At 36.0% G+C, this 23,195-nt stretch overlaps 1 long non-coding RNA gene across 4 annotated transcripts; it reads left to right on the forward strand.

Annotated features, from left to right (window-relative positions):
- The first annotated feature begins 15,613 nt into the window (after nt 1-15,613).
- On the forward strand, nt 15,614-18,119 carry LOC145001753 (uncharacterized). 4 transcript variants are annotated; one of them, XR_013661705.1, is made up of 5 exons: nt 15,614-16,253; nt 16,330-16,417; nt 16,493-16,520; nt 16,862-17,264; nt 17,876-18,119. It is a non-coding gene; the product is annotated as an uncharacterized LOC145001753 (long non-coding RNA). The 4 variants fall into 4 exon arrangements; XR_013661706.1 differs by having other exon boundaries at nt 16,862-16,935; XR_013661704.1 differs by lacking the exon at nt 17,876-18,119 and having other exon boundaries at nt 15,614-16,117; nt 16,210-16,253; nt 16,862-17,570.
- The last annotated feature ends 5,076 nt before the right edge of the window (nt 18,120-23,195 follow it).

Consider the following 23,195-nt stretch of genomic DNA (forward strand, 5'->3'; position numbering starts at 1 on the left):
AGTATTTTAATAAAAAAATCCTTACTTTGCATAGATTATAAAAGAGATGCATGAGGCTTACAAAAGTCGGTAGTTTATGGTGAAATCTATCCATTTCTTCTCATGGCCTAGATTATAAAAGAGATGCATGAAGAGATGCATGAGGCTTACAAAAGTCGCTAGCTTGGTTATATAAAAGTTGCCTTATAAAAAACAAAGAGTTTTTTGTTGTAATATTTGATATGTTGCTGTGTATAACCAAGCCATTTCGATCTTTGTGTTGTGTTTGGTTAATATTTATTTATTCAAAAGATGTAATAGATAAATAAGCATTTTTTTTTCATTTGTTGATTTGTTGTAATAAATTAGTTGTATTCCTTTTAACTGTAACAATAAGAAGAGTTGACCTCCTTGAAGTTGACTTAACCATTTAAGACCATAATCCAAACCACATGCTTCCACTTTTGGTTTTGGGCTTAGTTATAGTCTTAATGGTTTAAGTGTTGCAACTTCCATAACATGAAATTTTGAAGTCCTTTTTGCAAGCAAGAGTTGATTTGGCAAGTGGGAGCTTGAAGACCTTTTGAAGTGTTCCTTAAGTCCTTTAGGAAAGACTTAATAATTCTTGTGATGGCTCACAAAAATTATTACTAGACATGGCTTGGTTTTACACATTATAATGCACGTTTGTGATATTTATTTTATATTAAATATATGTTATGTTTTACGTATAAAAATGGTTTGTACATGTCAAATAACATTTTTTTCTGAAGATAATATCACATGGAATTTGAGTAAAAAATATTTAAAAGATAATATAAGATATTTACAAATGGATATTTATAAAAACGTTTTATCAGTTATCGGTTTACCGGTTAAAACTTAATTTTGTTGAATATAGTTTTTTCATAAAACTTATAAATACCCAAGTTTAAAATATTTGAAATGGTTTAAAAGATGTTTAAACTTTATATAAACTCCATGTCTTTATAATAAATAAGGAGTTTTTATTAAAAATACTAAAATCGGTTTATAGCGTCATAACGGAAAATAATAAAACTAGAAATTATTTTTGCATCGAAACTTAATATATGATATTGGTGTTTTAAACATAACGCAAAATGTTGATATTATGTTTTATGCATGTTAAATAAGATTTAAAACATTAGTATCATCAGCCAATTTTTGTTTTATCAAAATATGACTTTTATCATAAGATGCAAAATGGAATTTATAAGATAAAATGAGTTTATTCTACAAATTCATGAAGTCATAAGTTTTTTTGATTGTTAAAACGAAGTTAAAAATAGTGATTTAATAACTCATCCAAAACTCTAAGTCTTAAGTATAAAATTAAGTTTTATTAAGACTATTACCAAATCATAAAATCGATCTACAACTAAACTTTAAAATACCGCATTTTAGTTTATAACTGATTGCGGTTAATGGAAAATAAAATAAAGTTTTATTTGGCACTGAAAGAACCTCATAACAAGTGATATGAATTTTACAAAAGGGTACATGGATTGTCGGATGCATGCAATATTCATGAGACAATGTTTTTATTAACTATAATTATAAAACATATATAAAACCTTTTCTAAAAATGCAAGTCATTGTCGTCCTTTTGAAGACCACTCGTTATCATTTGAGGGTTTTAGCGTCACGGAGACACCCGGGCCTAAAATTGGATTTTGATGTTCGGGGTAGTTTTGTAGTTTCTAATTTGTAAAGGGTCACCTTGTTACTGGTTAGTTGTAATGCTACAAGTTGTTTCAAGTAGGATTAATTGATCCGAATCTTATGTGATAAAGGTCACCTCAGCATAAGAGGTATGAGGACTAGATGGGATACATATGCCAAGCTAAGCAATAAATGTTTAGGATCCCATAATCTAGGACTTACATATCATATGCAATTGGTAATCGCTACCTACCGAGTTTGATTAAGTTTATGGGATAAAGGTTACCAAACCATTTACTTTTTTTGTTACTTGGATCCTAGAATTTAATAAATTAAAGTTTTAAGAAACATTAAAATGTATTAATTTGTAACATCGTAAATTTTCAAACAAATGTTTCATTTTCAAAACCACATAATTCTCAATATCACATTCCAAAAACCACAATTTTCAAATTGTCAAACACACAAACTCATAAATTGTTTGATGAAATCCAAGATCCTCAAAAACATAAACTTCATCTCGTGTGTACAATCAAGCCGGCGCCTTCCCATGATCCTAAAGCTTATTGAGTTCCCCATAATACCAAACATAACTCACTAGCCTCTCATGGCTATATCTCAAAAAAGACCCTTTGGTCGATGTGTCTCAGTGAAACCCTCCGGTCCCACAAATCGGGTGGACCCTCCGGTCCAAACTCTATAAAGCTCAGTATAATACACAACATAAATCACAAGGACATAATGCAGGATATCACAATACTAAATATAAGCACACAAGACCCTCTGGTCACACAAAAGTTACTACTCAAGTTAATTATAATGAGCAGACTCACCTCATAAGCAAGCAAATAAACCTCGTACATGAATCACCGATCTAACCTCCGCCTAACACATACAATAATTCTCTAATTAACACTTAAACCACAACTCCAAATAAACCAAGTTATTTTCTTTCTCTAATATCTTGGAATAGGTGAAAGACCATTATACCCCTCCATGGTCTCCATAATCCCTGTCTTGACAAACCCTAAAGTTAACTGAAGTCAACACTCGAGTCAATAGTCCATGTTGACCCAACTGGTCGACTGCATCTATGTGACTCAACGAGTCCTCTAATCTTTCAAAAATGTCGCGAAAACCTAACTTAGTTTGTCGAGTTTTCTCATCAACTCAGTGAGTTACTCATGTCCAGACTCGTTAGGGAACACCCTAGCCGACTCGTTGAGTTGGTTCATCAACTCGGCGAGTCCCTTAGGTGTCTTTTCTCATTGAGATGTTTTAAGGCAGTGCTAAAACCCCAAACTCTAGATCTAGCCTCCTAAGGCTGAGATACCATGTAAATCTACAAGATTTACATCCATACATGGCACTTAGGGCTTGAAATGCGAAAAATAAGTTCCATTTAGAGTCCTAGGCATAAAAGCTTTCCTCCAGCTTGATAAAGCCTGGACTTGTGGGCTTAAGGGACCTCTCAAGTTCCATAAATGAAGTCACACTCTCTTAGCAAGCTCAAATCACTCAAAATCTCAAGGAAATATGGAAAAAGTCGTAAAAGCTTCCTAGCAACGAGATCTAATTAATATAACAAGCAAGGTGGTGACTTTTACCCTCCCACACAAGCTAAGGGTGGATGAACACCAGATCTAATAGTCCCTTCTCGTTCCTTGCTTTGAAACTCTTCTTTTCTCTTCCAATAGTGCACTAAAATGCCTAAAGTTTACCTCTCTTTCTCTCTTTAATCAATATAGACGATTAGGGTTACACACAGGGGAGTAAGGTGACTGGTGAGCCAAAAATGAGGGCTTAAAGTCGTTTAAATATGACCCAACCCCAGAGAATTAGGGTTTCCTCTCACAAAGCCAAATCGCCGAGTTGGTCCTTCCGACTCGTCGAGTTGATCGTAAAACCCACATGGCAAAATTCTTCTCTGCTCAATGAGTTGGGGCATCCAAATTGTCAACTGACTCAATCAGCCTATAAAAATATATATAATTATTATACCAAGGATTCGAGATGTTACAATTATACCCTTCTAGAATCAGACTTCCCCCTCGAAGTCATGTTCCAGAAACAACTCTGGGTACTCGTCGCGCATCTCAGACTCCGGCTCCCAAGTCCATTCGGATCCCCTGCGGTGATCACACTACACCTTAACTAGTCACACCACTTTCTTCCTCAGGACTTAAATTTTCAATACAAATTCGATGTCGGGCTATCAATATAGTTTAGGCTTGCATCAACATGAATGTCCTCTAATGGTACCACTATCATCTCATCGGCTACACACTTCCTCAGTTGAGACACGTCGAAGGTGTTGTGAATCTGGTTCAACTCTGCAGGTAGCTCCAATAGGTATGCTACCTTAACTACTCGGGTGACCACCATGAAAGGAGCAATGTATCTAGGGCCCAGCTTGCCTCGCTTCCAGAATCGGATCACCCCTTTCCATGAGGATACCTTCAAGAGAACAAAATCTATGATGTGGAACTCTAGCTCAGATCGTCACCAGTCTACATAACTCTTCTGGTGACTATGTGTTGTCAGTAACCTTTGCTTGACCTGCTGAATCTGCTCGGTCGTCTTGAGCACTATCTCAGTGCCACCCATCATTCTCTGCCCTACCTCTCCCTAATAGATGGGAGTCTGACACCACCTCCCATATAAGAGCTCAATGGGATGCATACCAATACTGAACTGATGGTTGTTGTTGTACGAAAACTTAGCCAAGGTAAAATAAGTTTCCCAACTTCCACTGAACTCTATAACACATGCATGCAACATGTTCACAAGCACCTGAATCGTTCGCTCACTCTGCCTATTTGTCTGTGGGTGGTATGCGGTAATAAAGTGCAACTGGTTATCCAACTCCTCATGAAACTTCTTCAAGAACCTAGAAGTAAAGCGCATATCACGATCCGAGACTATCGATCTCGGCACCCCATACTGTGACTCTCTCACATAAATCTAGGCTAATTTCTTTGCAAAAGAGTTCTCACGAATAGCCAAAAAGTGAGCACTCTTCATCAAACGGTCCACAATCACCCATATTGTGTCGACACCTAACGGGTTTTAAGTAATTTGGTGATAAAATCCATGGAAATATGTTCCAACTTCCACTCGGGAATATCTAAAGGCTGCAACGGGCCATGTGGACACTGGTGCTCTGCCTTAACCTAATGACAAGTCAAGCACCTCTCGACTACGCATGCCACATCTCTCTTCGTACAGGACGACCAATAATCCCTCTTCAGATCCAAATGCATCTTAGTGGATCATGATGGATCGAGAATCTCGATCTATGTGACTCCTCCATCACTATGCGCCGAGCTCCACCTGTATAGGGCACCCAAATCTAGCCACAGAAATTCATAAGCCCCCTACTATCTTTATTGACTCGGAAACCTATCCGATCACTCGCTAACTCTTGAGGCTCTCAAGCCTCAAAGCCTCCACCTGAGCCTCTCGGATGGTATCTAGGACTGGAGTCATCACCGTTATGCTCATACACATGTCTCGAATCGGAGCACTCTCTACTCTATGGCTTAAGGCATCAGCTACCAAATTAGCCTTGCTTGGGTGATATAAGATCTTACAGTCATAGTCTTTCACTATACCAACCACCTCCTTTGTCTCATATTCAGGTTGGGCTGATCCATAAGATACTTCAAACTCTTATGGTCTGTGTACATGGTGCACCGGACACCATACAGATAGTGGTGCCAGATGTTGAGGGCGAACACAATTGCCCATATCTCTAAATCGTGGGTGGGATACCTTGTCTGATGAGGCTTCAACTGCCTCGATACATATGTTATCACATGTCCCCTCTGCATCAACATCGCACCCACCTCTGATATAGATGCATCACATTAAACTACAAAGTCCCTCACACCCTCGAGAAGGGCTAACACTAGAGCTTCGCACAATCTATGGAGAAGAGTCTCGAATGAGGCCTACTGCTTGGGCCCCCGACAAACATAAAACCCATCCGGGTGAATCTGGTAAGAGGAACAACAATCTTGGAGAAATATCTGATAAATCCCCAGTAGTAGCGAGCCAAACCAAGAAAATCCTGATCTCAGATGGGGATCTCAGCACCTCCCACCGCATAACTGCCTCAATCATGGCCGGGTCGACTAAAATCCTATTCTCATTAACATCGTGCCCCAAGAACTAGAGCTCTCGTAACCATAAATCACACTTGGAGAATTTGGCGTAAAGCCTCTCCGCCCTCAATACTCAAAGAATCTCCCAAAGATGCTCCCTATGCTGCTCTCTGGACCTTGAGTATACCAGAATATCATTGAGGAACACAATCACCAACATATCCAAAATGGGCCTACACACCCAGTTCATGAGATCTATGAACTTTGCAGGTGCGTTGGTGAGTCCGAAAGGCATCACCACAAACTCGTAGTGCCCATAACGATTCCTAAAGGCCGTCTTATGGATATCCTCCTTGCAAACTCTCATCTGATGATATCCAGATCTCAAATCAATCTTGTAAAATAAAGATGCCCCCTACAACTGATTGAATAAATCGTGGATCCTCGGTAGTGGATAACGGTTGTTGACCGTCAGCTTGTTCAAATCCTGGTAATTGATGCACATCCAGTGTGAACCATCATTTTTCTTAACAAAAAGGATAGGTTCTCCACATGGTGAGCTACTCGGTCTGATAAAACCCTTCCCCAGTAGCTCCTGGAGCTGTGAGGATAACTCCTACGTCTCAGGCAGTGCAAGGCAATAAGGTGCCTTGGCAATAGGTGCCGCACTCAGAACCAAATCAATCGGGAACTCCACCTACCTCTCAGTAGGCAAATCCTCGGGGAAAAGATCTGGGAACTTGCATACTATCGGAACCTCAGAGATAGAACTCGACCTCTCTATAGCAACCCGCATTCCGTCACATACACCAAAAATCCCATACAACCATATTGTAGACATTGTAGACATTGTCTTGCTCTATAGCAACCCTCACCATACACCATAAGCATGCCCCCACTAGGGTCTTGTATGGTCACCATTTGTCACTCACAGTCAATCACAGCTCCAAACCAACTCAACCAATCCTTGCCCACTACAACACAGACATACCCCATCGCTATCGTCACCAGGTTTATCAGGAACTAAACACCAAAAGTCTCTAGTACACATCCTACGGAATACATCAGTGGAAAAATTCACATGCTCATTGGCTATAGAAACCCTCAGAGGCCGACTCAATGCCTCACGTATTATACTGATGTGATGACTAAAAGCTAAAGACATGAAGGATTGACTCGCACCCGAGTCAAATAACACCAAAGCGGGTACATAACTCACAAGAAAAGTACCTATATACAACACAACATAAGGAAAACAATTCTCAAAATAATATAAATAAGGAAAACGTACCACCCACGACATCAGGTGTTGCACGGACCTCCTCCATTATCAGCTAAAAAGCTCTCCCATGAGCCTTCAGAGTCTCGGCCTTCATCGACCGACTATTAGTAACACGTAAAGAAGCAGGAGTGGAACCCTGGGCTGATCCCTGAATGAGCTGAGGGCACTCGGCCTTCAGATGGCCGGTTAGGTTACTGTGAAAACAAACTTCAAACCCCTTGGGGAAATCCTTAGCCATTTACCCCTCTTTCCCTTATTTGTAGCAAATCCCTCTCCGACATGATCCCTCATGACTCTTGTTGCACTTGCCACAATCCAGACCTTTTGGCCCCCAACTCTTGCATCAACAGCCTTTTCCCGCTTTGTCGCTGGCTGCGACTGTGTCGTTCTCCTGTCTCTACCCGAGGACTCCTCCTCGTCTCTCGTCTGCAAATCTAGCTCAATCTCCCTCCTCCTAGCATTGTTTTGATGCTCAGCCAATGTACGGTATGACGAGTTTGTCACGAACTCCTGTATATCCCTCCTTAGTAATGTCAAATATCTGCTCACATGTGCCAACTTAGTAGGCATGTGCTAAGGGAAAAACAGTGCCCTCTCATTGAACATCCTCGAGATCTTAGTCATAGTTTCTGTCTTCTGCTTGAGATACAGAAAATCCTGGGCTAACCATTCGCTCTCCACCATAGGAACATACTCGTCTCAGAACAACTGTGTAAATCTCTCGTAGGTCACTGCAACATGATTTGCAGGAGAAAAGTTGGTTGTCACAAACTTCCACCTGTCCTTCCCTCCCAAGCGAAGTTGGTTTAGCGCAAGCCGAACTCTCAAGTGCTCGGGGCATGAATATGTGTAAAAAAACCCCTCAACGTTAGAGATCCATCTCATAGAAGCAATCAGATCCTAAGTCCTATCAAACTCAGGTCGCTTCGTATTGTGGAACTCCTAGAACAACAATGAGTCACCTCCCTGTGGCCTAGCAGTGGCTATGGTTGCAGTTGCTGCAGCAGTAGCAACCTCAATAATAGCAAGATGTTGCTTATCGAATGTCTCAATTAGTGTGGTCTTAATAGACCGAAACATCTTCGATATCGCCTCTCGGATAGTTGTGGCCAACTCCTCAGGAATGATCCTGCGGATCTCCTCGTCATTGGCACTACCAACCTCAGGGTTGTGGCGTGTACCCACCATGATGTCTCTGAAACACAACACAGAAATCATCAGAGACTCGTTCGATCATACTCACACTCAATTTCCCACCCCTACATGCTCCTTAGTACCCTAAGGATTCATACTTGGGTAGCATACAAATCCGGTGTTTTTAGTAGTACGGGCCCAATACTACCTTCCACACCCACTTGTAGTCACCCCAAGTCCTCCTCCTAGGATCCCAATTCACAAGTACTCTATCTCTCACGAATATCAGACTACTCTCTCAATATAACCCTTATATTCGCATCTTTGTATCTCTCGTAGATTATCCCTCGACTCAGAATTCTTTCTAAGTGATTCATGCTATATTCTCCTACTCAACACATACTCAAGGCAAATAACAGACAACATCGATCAATAGCACCTCCTAGGCTAATGCATCACAAATCAGGCAACTCTAGTTGTAAAATATGAAATACCTAGCCTATCCTCAAGCATGCAACCCTAATATCTCATGAATATCTCATAACACAATTAAGTAAGGGTATTTTGGGAAATCACCGTTCGGTCTCTGGCTGATTGTAGACACTACTCCAACTTGTTTTTCTATTAAATCTCTTTCTCGTTTTGGAAAAATCATTTCTTTTGAAATTTTTTCTCAAATGCTTAGTTTGAGTCAAGACACACCCGAAGGTACATCTGAATCTCAAACCAAGGCTCTAATACCAACTTGTAACACCGTAAATTTTTAAACAAAATTTTCATTTACAAAACCATGTAATTCTCAATATCACATTCCAAGGACCACAATTGCAAATTGTCAAAACACAAACTCAGAAATTGTTTGATGAAATCTAGGATCCTTAAAAAAATTAAACTCCATCTTGTGTGTACAATCAAGTTGGCGCCTTCCCGTGATCCTTAGAAGTACCTAAAACACATAACACATAACACAGTAAGCATGAAGCTTAGTGAGTTCCCCAAAATACCACACATAAATCATTAGACCCTCATGGGTATATCTCAAATAATACCCTCTGGTCGATGTGTCTCAGTGGAACCCTCTGGTCCCACAACTCGGGTAGACCCTCCGGTCGTAACTCAGTAAAGGTCAACATAATGCACACCATAAATCACAAAGACATAATACATGATATCACAATACTCAACATAAGCATAGAAGACCCTCTGATCACATAAAATTTACCACTCAAGGTAAGTATAGTGAACAGACTCACCTCGTAAGCAAGCAAACAAACCTCGTACACGAATCACCAATCTAGCATCGACCTAACATATACATTAATTATCTTTAATTAACAATTAAATAACAACTCCAAATAAACCAAGTTATTTTCTCTCTCAAATATCTTGGAATGGATGAAAGACCATTCTACCCCTCTATGGTTTCCATGATCCCTATCTTGAGCAAACCCTAAAGTCAAATGAAGTCAACACTCGAGTTAATAGTCCATGTTGACCCGACTCGTTGAGTGCATCTATGTGACTCGTCGAGTCCTCTCATGCTTCGGAAATGTCGCGAAAACCTAACTTAAATCATCAAGTTGTCTCATCAACTCACTTAGTTACTCATGTCCAGACTTGTCGGGGAAAACCCTAGCCTACTCATTGAGTTGGTTCATCAAGTATGCGAGTCCCTTAAGTGTCTTTTATGATTCAGACATTTTAAGGCAGTGTTATAACCCCAAACTCTAGATATAGCCTCCCAAGGCTGAGATACCATGTAAAGCTACAAGATTTACGTCCATACATGGCACTTAGGGATTGAAATGCGAAAAACATGTTCCATTTAGAGTTCTAAGCATAAAAGCTTTCGTCTAGCTTGACAAACCTTGGACTTGTGGGCTTAAAGGACCTCACAAGGTCCAAATCTCAAGTCTCACTCTCTTAGCAAGCTCAAATCACTCAAAGTCTCAAGGAAATATGGAAAAAGTTGTAAAAGCTTCCTAGCTACGAGATCTAATTAATATAATAAGCAAGGTGGTGACTTTTACCTTCCCACAGTAGCTAAGGGTGAATGTACACTAGATCCAATAGTACCTTTTCATTCATTTCTTTGATACTCTTCTCTTTTCTTCCAATAGTGCACTAAAATGCCCAAAGATTAGCTCTCTTTCTCTCTTAGATCAATATAGGCGATTAGGGTTCCCCACAGGGGAGTAAGGTGGATGGTGAGGTGGAAATGAGGGCATAAGGTCCTTTACACAAAACCCAACCCCAGAGAATTAGGGTTTCCTCTCATAGCACCAACACGTCGAGTTGGTCCCTCCGACTCGTCTAGTTGGGGCATCTAACTCTTCGAGTTACTCAATTAACTCCTAAAAATATATATAGATATTATACCTGAGAGTGAAGATGATACATAAATTTTAAATACTAAATATTGAAAATACTAAATGAAACTTTGCTAAATTCTATTTATAACTATTAATAATTTTATGCCATGCAAAACCTCTCTCCCTCTTTGAGTTTCAATAGATATTAACATTTGATGGTTATAATTTTTATAACTAGTATATATACTGAGGTTCTACCTTTAATATAAACAGAAATTATACATATTGAAAGATCTCATACCTGAATAACCTCCGCAAGCAAGTCTGTCTGATCATGATATCTTGATGAAAGTATTATCGTGATAATGTTGATGTGTCTCACATCATACTAGAGAAATTAACCTTGACTTGCTGAAAGTCTTGGATAATGAAACATATCAGATGTCTCATCAAATAAAGCAGATATTCAATCAGAACACTAGAAATAGCTTTAAGTCTGCTCAAGCATTGAACAAAAGGATGTCTAAGAGATTGTGCACTCATATAGACTTATAGTTCAGTTAAGGGAAATACAACATAAACCTATAAATCAAGAAAGGATCATATTATTAGTGTTGTTTCTTTTGTGGAAGAAACTGGAAACTAAAGGAGGAATTGCTCCTCTCATCTCATCGAGCTAAAGAAGTCGCACTTGGACAAGTCTTTAGATATCTATATGATAGAACTATTTATTTTTCCATCATTCACTTGAGTATGTAATACTTGATGCGACAATATTAATTGATATTATGTGTTGATGATTGGAAGAAATAATCAACTAATTATAAACGAATGGTATTTCATGCTGAAGATATAACAAGTGATGATATAGTCGTTTAATTAAATAATAGATGTATTGTATCTATCCTTATAATATGTAACAGTTGTAATTTATGAATACACCTAGATTTACGTATCACTTAGTGAATGTTTACATTCATGTTTTGAAATGATGTATTCTGTGTTGAAGAATATTTTCTTATAATGTTATTTATGAAGTAAATCTATGATCTTTCATTAAGTTGAAAATTCTTATCATAACACCTATATGATCAAACGATATCTGATTGTAACTTATCTATATCATAATCATGATGACAATATAAATAAGAAATAGATATACCAGCTTCATAGTGAATATTCAAATACAATTAATTGAGATCAACTTTAACCTTTCATTATGATAAAGAAAATGAGTTTTGTAAACCAAGTCTTATTGGAACATCTTAGGAATTGTAGAATCGATTCACAACTCATTCTGACAAAAACACTCACTCATCATTAGCATGTTCCTTGTGGAACAGGATCACATGGTCACTTGAATGTATCTATTGATATTCTAGGTAGCCTTCGTATTCTCTAGTGGGATAGGGTCACCTAGCCACTAGTTGAATGTCGGTGGTACAAGTTTTAAAATAGGATAAAACATAGACCTTTCAGTCTATTGTATGATGTTTTAAAAGAACTACTTACTTTATAAATTTTTTGGAATTATGTTCACTACAACAAATATATTGAACATACATATTTTCCAACCAAACAAATGGATTAAATACTTTCTTAGGATAAGGATGAAATGGTTTATCCTTATCAAATAGGTATGGAGTCATTGAGCTCATGTTAGACAATAAGCTTAACCACTATATTATCTACTAATTGCATTTATGTAGACTATCCTAAATGATTGTTTAGCATGAAGTTTTTACTAATCCCACCAGTTGCCATTCCAGAAGACAAGTTCTTAGAAAGTTCTTTTTCTAAGTGGGAGCTATATGGAACTTTAAGAGCTTAAGAACCATAAACTAAATGCATCATAATTTCAAACTAGCAAGTTTTCAACTATTGTTGAATCTGCTCAATAGTTTATCAGAAACTAATAAAACACATTGAGTTGCATTCATGTATGATTATCAAGTATAGGTTTGATTAATCTTGCTCGATATATTGCGAATATAAAGAGTAAGTGAGTTTTCAGAGGAGAAAACATACATGAATGAAATTCTTTCCAAGATTTAAGCTAAGATCTCAAGTAAGAATCTTCTTTCTTATAAGTTAATTACATGGTGTGATTTGATTATAAATCAAGATGACTCTTGTGTTTTTTTACAAAGCTAGTGGGAGCACAGTAACATTCCTAATATTATATGTAGTCGACATATTAAATCATGGTATACAGATATATATATATATATATATATATATATATATATATATATATATATATATAGATCATGATAACTTAAAGGATTAAGTAAAATTTCATTAATTGTCAAGGATCTTAAAGAGCTTAAGATAAAGGAATCAGAGATAGTTATCTTGAGAAAAACCACATGACATGATTTTGAGCAAAATCCTAGTGAAAATGTTTTGAATTAGATAACATGATTGTATTCCATATGTTGCCGTAATTGAAGAAATTATATATGTCATGATTGTGCATAAAGGCCAAATAAGTCGTATGCTTAGAGTCTGTCGAATGATAAAAGTATAATCCAATATCAACTCATTGTGTGAACTATATTATTATTCTAAAGTATTTGCGAAAATATAGAAATATTCCTAGTCTACAGAGTATTTGAATGAAAGTTATGTTTAAAGTTGTTACACATGTGCTAAATTTTCAAATAGATTGAGATGAATCTCAGTCACAATCAGGTGTGTCCTCATTATGAATGAAGAGATAGTTACATGGATAGTGGTTCCATGTATATTTAAATTATTGTACATTAGTGTTAGAGTACCTCGTGGTTTGAAGAACCACGTACAAAAATGCTTAATGTATAGTTCATTATGACTATGAGTAATCCCATTATGCAAGTATTGGTTCTTAAGTCATATTTAAGAATCTATTTCTTTTACGATAGTTTTCTTTTTATATGAGTTATATATAAAACTAAAAATGCTTGTATTCGTAAAGTTTATACAAATCAAGTTTCTCAATTCTACTAAACTAAGTTCCTTCATTAGCTAAAGCATGAAAGTCAAGTCGTTGCTATAGGAACTTGTTGATATAAGTAGATGTATTTGATTGAAATTTAGTATTTGGATATTTGAACAATAAACACAACATATATTGTAATGGATTGAGATATTGGATATGAAACATTCATTAAATAATTGTTGTGTTCTATATTATCATATTTATATCCTTGAATAACTAGGTTATTCTAAATGTCCATAGTCATTCATAGTTGTGGGAACATTTATGGAGTAAGACTAATATGAGTGGATTTGTGGATTCTCATGGTGAGGAGAATTGCAAGAGCTGCTGCCAACTTCATAGGTAATTGATTAGAAGAATAAGTATTCGACCTGACCCGCATCAAAACCACTTTATGAATCGTAGTTAAGAGAGATGTTTTGATCAAGGTTGTATCTTAGTATTATTAGACAAGAGATACATATTTGGGACTTGAAGTGTAGTAATTGTTGTGCTTTGACATGTTTTAACGTTATTTCATAAAAGGCAGTCATAAGGGCCATCATTAGGTATGACATGAGCTACATTGATGGGCGTATGTAGTCGATATGGGATGGCTCCTTCTTATTCATTGAGAGTTAGACATCTAAGGTCTTACTAAAAGTTGAACACTAAATGACATTTATCGCGATCCATATCTCTTGTTCAACATGATGTCTGAGACAAATGAATAATTGATACCATACCTTTAGTAACAATTATAGCTTAGAGCTCTTGGAATTGGTTGGTGATGAGATGACACCCTTCATATGTCGTTAGGGGTAGTAGCTCGTTGCTAGACGTCGGCTACTGTCTATATCAGTCTATAATGAATCTTGTGCAAGTAGGAGATTGATGAATATATATGCCCAAGAATCATTATAGAGTGACATTACTAATAATATATGATCCTATATGGTCACACCCTTATCAATTTAGCACATTTTGTATATTTATTATTAACATGATTATTAATAAATAATATTGATTCCTGTATTTAATTTTGGAATAATTATTGTTTTATGAAAATAATAATTATAAGAGAGTATAACTAGTTCTTATTTCATATGGTATGAATTAAAAAGTCATGCACAATATTTCGGACTAGTTGGACTCTTTAGTCTTTTACCTAAAGACAAAGTTTATATCTTATAAACTTGGAATTTTATAAAAAATAAAGAATCCTCCTCTTTTCAAGAGGTATAGCAAAAAATATTAAAATATGGGGGGATGCGTTTCAATGTCCATGCTTTGTCTTGCATGCTTCTAAACGATAGAAATACTTTAGAGTATTTTAATAAAAAGACCTTTATAAATGGATCCATGATGGTTTGGTTTTGTTATGAACGAAAAATAAAGTTGTTATTTTTAAAGTCTTCCGTTGCCGGTTTTTGTGAAAAACAAAATTATATTTCCTGTCAAAACCTAGCACAATGTGGATACAATCATGCATGAGCCTTTCGACGGTAAGATGAACAATCTGCAAAGTATATATTCACAAACTATAAGCCGAAGCTTAGTGAATTCCCTCAAAACATTCCACACCACAACACATATACAATGCATGCACATAATGGCCTTCAACTTGTATCCGGTACGCACATTGGCCTTCATTATATAGCTGGTACAATCAATATATCCTTCAACACGTGGTTGGTCCGCTCTCTTCTGGCCTTTAGCAAAATGCTAGCATGCCCGAGTCTGCTGGCCTTTAGCTCAAGGCTGCTCCACCCTTAACTCCACATGTGTGTGTGTATGTGTGTGTGTATATATATATATATATATATATATATATATATATATATATATATATATATATATATATATGTGTCTTTATACCTTAATAAGCATTTAGCTTCGATGCTGAATTTTAAGAGGTACAAGGCTTATTGCATTATTTACAATGGGTTTATGCATTATAGAATAGACAAATCTTATCCGGTCGAACGCACGTTTTCAAAAGTTCTCTGGCTCTGATCTTGAAATTGAACCGGTCAATAGTCAAAGATGAACCGATATTCCTCATGAATGCCAATTGAAGCGGTCTAGTTCAAACACTTTATATCATACGCTGTAAGTTATAGCCCATCTTCTTCTATTTCATATTCTCTTAGTTTCCTTTGCTGAAATAATTTCCTGTTTCTCTTTGTCCTTCATTTCTCAGTCAAGAAACCCTAACATGACTCACTATTACCATTTACGTCTTCCAAAACTGAACCAACAACCTACAAACGGATTTGATTTCATTATCAGTCCGCGTTTTTCATTCTCTGTGACTATTTGTCTTCTCAATTATCGATGAACACAACTTCCATTCGCTATTTTTGATTTACGTAGTTTTTATGTTTTTAATTTGTTTCCTCAAGGTTATCTTGTTGTTGATTTCAAGTTTAATTTTCTCTTACCCTTCCATATGTTGTGTCGATTTCAATTTGATTGTTTTTTATTTTGATTTACAATCGTTTCTTATAATCCACAATCTCTCTCTCTCTCTCTTACCAAACCCTAGGTCGCATCCTTATTGAATATGTTAAAGCCCTCCGTAAAACAGAGCTTGGATATCTTAAATTTTTTTTTTTTTTAAATTGAGGTCCTGTTTTTATTAACCTGCAGGTTTTTTTCGGTAACAAAAGTTATTTGTTATTTTATTTTATTTCATTATTTTTAAAAAAAATACAGTACTGATGTTTGATTTAATGAATGGTGTATGTGTAGGATCTATTTCGTTGTGTATGTGTATGAATCCTTGACGGTTGATGGTAAATATAGCTTTCATATCTTGAAATGTTATCCAAATGAGGGTCTTGTTTTTCTTAACCTGCATTTTTTGTTCAGGAACAAAAGTCTTCTTTTAAACCCAGTACTAATGTTCGATTTATGTGTAGCATCTGTTTTTGTGTGCGTACGATCTTGATGGCTGATGGTAAGTTTCTTGAGTTTCATTATTAAAGTACATTGTTACAGCTAAATATATTGTTGTTTTTCTTCTTATTTTTAGAGTATGAAGAATCGATCGACACCTTAAGGTTATTACTTTTTCGCCTCTTCAGGTTGTTCTATTGGTTGGTTATTGAATGAGATCTTATACTTCATTAGGTGTATATAATTTTCTTTCACTAACCGGTCTAATGTTATCATTTTTATTATTTAATTCCTTTATTATAATTACTTTTTTTTTCAAGTGAAGCAGAGCATTGTGAGATCATTGAATATTAAGATTTTATCTAAAGTTTGAGTATGGTCATGTATAGCGTTCCAGTTCATATTATAGTTTTATCAATGTATTATTTTAAAGATAAAATTTTCTCTGAGTATGATACAATCATTATGTTGATTTAAATCTTTTTTTGTATTGTGGAAATGGCAGGTGAAAGAGACCGGTTGAAGGAGCAAAATAGAAACCATTTACCTATTTTTCCTTATGATGAATGTTCCAGTAAGGTGATGGCATCATCACTCCCTTGTGTTTTTATTTTTTGGTGTATTTGGAAATACTTTTCAATTAGATAAATATAATCATATAACGAGTAACTAAATTTTTTGTGAAAGAATTTCTAATATTTGTAGTAAATTTCTAATCAGAAAAATCACCAAATTTTGCAACAAAATCTTGACCTCAATTTAACTTTTTTTACTTTTCCCCTTCGAGGTACTACCATGAGCATTGGAATAGTTCCAACACTTTAAAAGGTGCAAGGATTTGACAATCTGGTTTCTGTCTTCATGGTCCGGTCGTTAAGGGGCAAGATAGACCAATTTAGCCTTGCTATGTATGTGGGTAATTTGCAACAATGTTTCACTACTCACTGCATCAACCGAGTGTTATTTTTCGAACACTCTTCACCTAAGTTTGTTGGTTTTCCCCTCTTTTGGACATTTTTACCGTTGTCCCAAACTTCACCTATTATGAGCAAATGAAAAATCTTCCTTGGTGTCACCCTTACCCAACTACCCTTTACTAGGACATCTCAGATTATACCAATAGTAGAAGGTTTTTTTTCTGTAATCCAATCAAGTAAAGTGTTATTCCTGCAACCCACAAGAATAAAGTAACTACATAGATATATTTTAGATTCTATGTGTTATTTCTCCTATGTGTGATTTATTATGTGTATACATCTAATATAGTTTAACTAGTTAGATATATTTGCAATTATATTTACGAAGAATTTGCATTTATATTTGTAAAGAAAACAATGGAAAAAAATGCTTTAAGAAGTTGATTTTATAATTCATATTCTAGGCTTATTTAAGTTGATCGAAGCTTTATCTCAACTTTACTAAGTGTGTTCTTTAGACAATCAAGAAATAGGAATCCAGAAACACGAAGATCTCTAATTTTATTCTCACTAACTATTTATTTTTAATTTCAATGTTGTAGATTTTATCTCCAGCAACGCAACAATTAACGTGGATTGTATATAAAATATCAAGAGGTTTCCAAGTTATGAAGCCTAATATATATTATATTGTACAAACCTTATGATGCACATCAATCATCCATCTTGTGTGATTTTCAACACATCTTTTATATACCACAAAATTAAAGTTGGTGCTTTTTATGTTAGGAAACTTGATTTTCTTTTTCTATGTGTTTATTTAGGCTCGACATTGATGTTAGAGTGGTTAGGGAGATTCCAAAAGAAATCTTTGATTTTGAAATTCGCAAGGGAATGTAATTGGTTTAAATCATACTGTTATGGAATGAAATTGGATTAATCTACATCTTTTGCATATAGGGGTAAAAAGGTAAAATCCATTTCACATATTATAAATACTTTTAAATAAGTTAAAAAATCAACTTATCATAAACAGTTAATTTAAGTTAATAAACATTTTTTAATTTTTATTTTATATCATTAAAATACTCAAAAAAAAATTATTATTGGTGTCTAACGGCTATAAGCACCTAAAATTTTGAGAAGAAACAATTAAAACCATTTATTACATGTCACACTTTTTTACTATTTTGTTACATAATATTGAATAAAACTTGGGATCTTCAAACCAAACACATTCTTTAAATACAAAAATTTTCTAATAAGACATAAGGTATATATTAGACATTATCTATAAAAGAAATGCTATTTAATGTTTTAAATTGGTTGTCTTGACTAATATCCTACTATATTTTAATACACACAATATTTAGATCATAGCCCCATTCCCTCCCAACCCCCACCCTCTTGCACTTTTTTTTAAATTATTATTTTGTTTTATGTATTATATGGTAATGATACCAATATCTAAGGAGATGATACAATGTTCTTAATTAGTTTAGATTTAGGTGTTGTTTGTTTTGCAAGTGGTTAAATATCTTTTGTCTTTTTCCAAGTTTGCGGAAGAAGACTTGCACTTGCGAAACCTCTACCTGCCAGAATGGAAAAATGCTCAAAAAGTACTTTTGTAGAAAAACAAACGAAGCCTTAGTAATTGTTTGCGCAAAAAACTAATTGTTTCTAGAAACTAAATTCTGAAAAAACTATTTGCACATGTCGCTTTGTGCGGGTAAACGGCTAGTGTGTGTGTGTGTGTCTATATATATACATATATATATATATATATATATATATATATATATATGTATGTATGTATGTATGTATATAGAAACAATCCACATAAAGGATACTAACTATCATAGTCTAATTACCTAAGGGCATACTACAAGGTAACTATATCCTAACTTACAGAGGATAAATACTATAGTATACAATATACTGAGAGAACACATTTGGTTAATATCTCAGATGACTAACAACAATGTACTGAGGATTCCACTAACTGGTAAAACGATTAACAAGAATTGACTATATCGTTCTGACTGACTAGATCTTAGGGAAAACTGGTAATCATGACTAGATCTATCACTAATGTCAATGAATACTGATATTAGGACTAGATCGTAGGGAAAACTGATAATCAGGACTATATCAATCAAGTAAGGGTCATCCAGGTAGGATGGTTGGGAGGTTGGACCATTTCGGTGAATAGTCGTTCTGAAATCCTACAACTAAGTGAACACGACCATTCTAGACACCTCTTTGGTAAGTAGATTAACCGTTATTATAACTAGAATTACTAATAAATCTATATACATATGTATATTCATAAAAATGAATATGAACATAAATATAGTTACACTTAGCACAGAGTAAGCGTAGATTACCTACATAGTATTTTGATGAGGATTGGATGTTTAAACAAAAAGAATAGTGACTAGTGAACTTCTATTGGATGTCACAGGGTAGATTCTCAAGGAGGAACGCTAAAGTAGAGGAAAAAGCTGAGAGAGGTATATATATATATATATATATATATATATATATATATATATATATATATAAAGAGAGAGAGAGAGAGAAAGAGAGAGAGAGAGAGAGAGAGAGACAGACAGAGACAGGCAAAGAGAGAAAGGCTCTAAGGGTATGGAGTGAGTAGCTTATACAAAACACATGATATGTATAGGCTTATGGGGATTCATGCCTTACAAGCCTAAGGGAGCATCGCGTACTGGGGTCTTGCTGGCTCTTGCAGGCATTTTCCTCACATCACGTCCAGAGGCATGTGTCAAGTCTTGCAAAATTATGGTGCAATGTGTCACACCCACAACACGCCGTGTCACCTTGACACTTGGAGGAGGAGAATTGTTGAATTTCCTTGTCGTTCTCTCTGGTACTGCCGCGTCATCACCGTGCGTCGGGCAGTTCGCATGCCTGGTTTTCCAGATTCTCAAAATGGCGTAACTTCTTCGTACAAGCTCTGTGTTCTACTTTCTTTATATCCTCAGAAAGGTCTGAACAAGATCTATAACTTTCCTTAATAACTAATTATCACTCTATCAAAAAGTCTTATTTTTATAGGCTTGTCATATTAGAGATTGCTCTAAAAAGCATAACTCCTACATACGGATTTCGTTCTCGATGATCTTTATATCGACAGACTCCAGTTGACGAGATATTAAATTCTTGTTTGTAATATTTTCCCTAATAATTTACCGATCAAAAATTCAATTTCTATCTGCACACTACTATGTTGAAATCCTAGAAAATCCTAACTTCCTGTAATGAAGTTAAGATTTAAATGTTCTTTATATGTACAAATTCACTTTTACAAGTACTATGACTTTTTTTTACGGTACTAAGGCTACTAAGTCATCTAATTGAATTTTGTATTTATATTAATCGTGAGCATTTACAAAAATGATAAAATGGGGTGTTACGATTCTCCCCAACTTACAAGGATTTCATCCCTGGAATCTAACTAATTAACTTTGGGTTGTTTCGCTTCATCACTTCTTCTAGATCCCAAGTCCATTCTGACCCTTTTCATTGTGGCTGCTGAACCTTCGCTAAGTTGATCACCTTGTTATGCAAGGTCTTCGTCTTCTTATCCAAGATCACTACTAGATTTTCAACATATTTCGAACACTCATATACGTGAATGTCTTCCGAAGGTATAGTTGTGGAGTCGTCTATAATGCACTTACTTAATTAGGAGACGTGGATGGTGTTGTGCACATGACTGAGCTTTTCCGGTAGATCCAAACGATATGTAACCTTCTCCACTCGAGCAATGACTTGAAAAGGTCCGATATACCTACGACCTAACCTTCCCCTCTTCTAGAACCTGATCACTCCCTACCATGTTGAAACCTTAAGTAGTACAAGATATTCTACTAGTAACTCAAATACAATCTTTGTTAATTTGCATAACTCTTTTTCTTGACTATTGGCATTCTTCATCCTCTCCCACACCTGTTGAATATGTTCAATGGTCTTGATCACAATATCAGTGCTCCCTGTGACTCATTGACCTACTTCTCCCCAACACATGGGCATTCGACACTTGCTTCCATACAACATCTCAAAAGGTGTATTAATACTTGAATGTTTTGCTGTTGTTCTACGATAATTTTGCTAATGGTAGATATGTATGCAAACTCCCACCGAAATCAATTACACATGAATTTAACATGTCATCAAGAGTTCCAGTAGTCCTTTCACTATGTCTATCAGTATAATGGTAACAAGTTGTGCTGATATGCAATCGGGTGCCCAACTCATAATGGAACTTTCTCTAAAACCACGAAGTAAAATGTATATCCCTCACAAAGACTATTGAGGCTGGTAGTCCATGTTGCGAGACTACTTCCTTTATGTATATCTATGAAAGCTTCTCAGGAACTCTTGGTTAATCGATCTAGTATCACCCATATAGTGTCTACTCCATGAGGAGTCTTCGACAGCTTGGTGATGAAGTCCATCGTTATTTGTTCCCACTTCCACATCAGGACATCGAGAGGTTTTTGATAGGTCAAACACCTTTCGACCTATGATACTATATCTCTCTTCATACAAGGCCACTAATAACTATGCTTGTGGTCCGTGTAAATATTTGTAGCTCATAGATGGATTTAGAAGTTCGATTGGTGCGCCTCATCCATCAGTACTTGTCAATTTTATACCAAGTATGGAACCTAAACTCTTCCATGTAGAGTCAACAACCCACTACTATATATGTCGAAAGTTGAGATGTGCCCTACAATTCTCTCGTTTTTTCAGTTTTCTTCTTTGACGACTTTGCTTTGAGCTTGCTTGATCATCTCTAGTATTGGGGTAACTACCGCCATCATTAAGCACATGCCCTTCATTGGCGTGTTAGTCGTCTTTCGACTTAATACAACAAAAACTACGTTGGCCTTACCTGGGTGGTAGAGGATTTGGCAGTCATAGTCTTTTACTACATCCAACCATTGACATTCCCTCATGTTTAAGTAGGGTCGATCCATTAAATATCTCAAGCTTTTATGGTATGTGTAGATGGTGCACTGTACTCCATACATGTAATGACCCCAAATCTTGAGGGCAAAGACTACCGTTCCTAATTCTAAATCATGTGTTGGGTTGTTACCTTCGTGAGGCTTCAACTGTCTGGAGGCATATGCGATTACTAGACCTCGCTACATGAGAACAACTCCAAAAGCCATGATTGATGCATCACAGTAAGCTAACAAGTCATCAACACCTTCTAGGAGGGATAACACTAGAGCTTCGCATAACTTTTTCCTCAATGTCTTGAAAGCTAATTGTTTCTTAGGTCCCCAACGAAAAGCAACTCCTTTCTGATGGGTTTTGAGCATTCTAACACTTCCTAAGTGTACATGCAACCCTAATAACCTTGGATCTATGTTTGTCGAATTTGTCATGCAAAGTTGAATTCCAAGGTTATATTCCTATCTAGCATAAATGGGGAACAATTTTAACATAAAGTATAGATAGAATAACTTACCTTGTTGTTGTTTGTGTTCCTTGAAACCTTGTGAGCCTAGCACCCCAAGTGTGATGCCTCAAATGCTTCACACAACACCAAATGCTCTTGGAAGAACTTATGAGAGAATACACACTCTTCAAAATCGGCCAAGCCCTCTTGTTTCTTAGTGTAGCCGATTTTGGGTGGAGGATATGTTACTTATATAGTGTTGACACATCTAGGGTTAAACCCTAATGTGTCATGACTCTTCATTTCCATGACCCATGGGTTTGTAACTCCCATGGAGCATCCATGGAGCATCCTATGGGTGGAACCCAACTTGATGGTCCATGGAGCCTTTTAGCCCACTATACAAGATATGGATGATTTACTTAATCAACCCATATATTTAATTAGTTATCATTTGATCACTTAATTAATTCTAAATTAAT

Source organism: Lactuca saligna, chromosome 6, assembly GCF_052625555.1.
Source record: "Lactuca saligna cultivar CGN05327 chromosome 6, ASM5262555v1, whole genome shotgun sequence".
NCBI lineage: Eukaryota > Viridiplantae > Streptophyta > Magnoliopsida > Asterales > Asteraceae > Lactuca > Lactuca saligna.